Consider the following 2,504-nt stretch of genomic DNA (forward strand, 5'->3'; position numbering starts at 1 on the left):
GCATGGTCCCAGCTGAGACTCCACTATCAATCCTGCAGTCCCTTCTTGAGTGTCCAGCCCACGGTAAAGACCTACAGCTTGGCAGTGAGGTTTGGGAGACTCTTTTTAGACAGACTATGGGTGGAAGCAGGAGAAAGACAGAATTCCTGAATCTTCAGACTAGTGCTGGATGGCTTTCCAAAATCTTAGGACAATAGTTCCCAGTACCCCTTTTACTATCCTGAAATGAAATTCATATGAAATATAACCTATATACTTGACTTTTAAAAATAAATATAATGCTCTAACTGTATTATAAAGGTGAAATAAGAGATTAATTTATAATAAAATTATAAGTATTTAAAAATAAAAATACAAGTATTTTAATATGTAATATTCAGGCATAACTACACTGGAAGCATATAATGTAGAAGTCAGAGCTTCGAATCTATGTATAGAATCACTGTGAATACAACAGCAACAAATGCAGACTGATAGGAGCATAGATATCAGCGACTCAGACATCACAAGTAGCATTGTCATTGATGACATGGATTTCTGAAATTGTAAACAACTCTTGGTAGGGTTCTGAACAAAACAAATTACTTTATAGTGTTCCTCCAATCTGCACTTTAGTTGCATTTCTGGGAAATTCACAGTTTAAAACAATGCAAAAAATACTTTGCATTTATATGTAAAATGGAGCTGGGTTCTAGGTTCCTTCAGAGAACAGGTTTTTCATGTACATTAAGATCCAATGGGACTTTTAAAAGTCATGCTGGATGTAGGACAATTCTTTTTTGTGCAGTACTGCCTCATCATTGTAGCATTGTCCAGCATCCCTGGCTCCTGGATACTAAATACCAGGAACCTCCACCACCACCACCACAACCACCACCACACACACACAAACTCACATACTAGTGCTGTGACAAAGAATACCTTCCACAGATTCCCAAAATATCCCCTAGAGGGCAGTACATCCTCCTATTGAGAACTTGGAATAAATGAGGCCAGGGATCCTCCCATGAGGTAGAGAAGAGTTTAGCTTTGTTTCAGGATATGCACACTGATTCACTGTTATACCCTAAGCCTGTGGACTTTTTCTTTCTAGGCCCACATATCAGCCCTACCTCCCAAATTCTGAGTCCCATTTCTATACTCATTTCACTTCAAACCACTTTTAATTCCAGAGAGCCTGGCCACAGGTTCCCTGGAGCACCAGAGGAGGCAGCTGGATAAGGAGACCAAGGCACTGATAAAATTCTGGGATGAGTCTGCTAGAACAGTCAGGTAAAGCCAGGATCTGGTACTTCCCTGGAAGGATGAGGTACCAGAGAGGATCCAGATCTTACCAGTCTGGACTATGAGGAACCAAATATGTATGCCTGAGCTCATTCAAAGAAAGCTCTGCCCTCTCTGCCCTCTAAGCTAGGCTGGACAACAAACATCCTTGACAACCAATCTGGCTGCCCTTCACTCATTCAATCCATTATCAAGGTAGTAGGGGGCTGGCTGGTTAGCTCAGTTGATTAGAGTATGGTGCTGATAACACCAAGGTCTGGGGTTCAATGCCTGTACCAGCCAGCTGCCAAAAAAAAAAGAGCAAGCAATAGTAAAAGTAGTATAAAGAGCACAGATACTGGAGGCAAATGTCTGAGTTCTGGTCCTAGCTGACTCACTTGCTTTGGGCAGGTTATTTAATATCTCTGTGCCTCAGTTTCTTCATTTGTAAAATGGGGATAATAATTAGTATCCATGTCACAGAATTGTAAGAATTAAATTAGTTAATATTATGTAAAAGTGCTTAGAACAGGATCTGGTGCATAGCACTTTGTAAATCTTAGTACTATTACCATTACCATTCATGTCCTGTAGGTAGCATAAGGCTCGGGAATCACCCCAGCTTGGGACAGGAGCATCTCTAACTAACTAAGATGAAACCTAAGTCAACAGAGAGTTACACACAAGTAAGAATATTCTCAGGTGATCTAACAGGAATGGCTCTCCTTGCTTCATTCTTGAAGATCTAGGTGATTGGTGAGTAAGGAAGGCCTATTTTGATGATAGTGATGAGATGATGATCACAATTATGAAGATGACTGAAGCACTGAGGGAAGACTAGAATGCTGGGAGGAAGGGAGAGGATGTCAATACTACCTTAGCTTGATGACTGCAGGAGGGAAGTAGCCAAGGAGAGAAAGAGGAACATTTTCCTGCAGTCTTGAGAAAAGGCCTTGTCCCCTTAGCTGCCTGAATTGCCCCCAAGACCTTCATCTCCAAGTTTGGGCTTTGAAAAGATATTTAAAAGTATATCCCCCGTTCATATCTCCAGACCTCTTCCACTTTTGTCAGTACTATAATCCCAGCTCTGCCACGCCTCCACAGTTGAAAAAGTACCAAAAGAGATATCAGTGATACGGATGTAATAGTGTAATATAATAAGAAATACATATTTGGGGCCGGCCTGGTGGCGCACTGGAGAGTGCGCCGCTTGGGAGCGTGGCAGCGCTCCCGCCGAGGGT

The sequence above is a fragment of the Galeopterus variegatus genome, unplaced genomic scaffold (assembly GCF_000696425.1).
Source record: "Galeopterus variegatus unplaced genomic scaffold, G_variegatus-3.0.2 Scaffold2044, whole genome shotgun sequence".
Taxonomy (NCBI): Eukaryota; Metazoa; Chordata; class Mammalia; order Dermoptera; family Cynocephalidae; genus Galeopterus; species Galeopterus variegatus.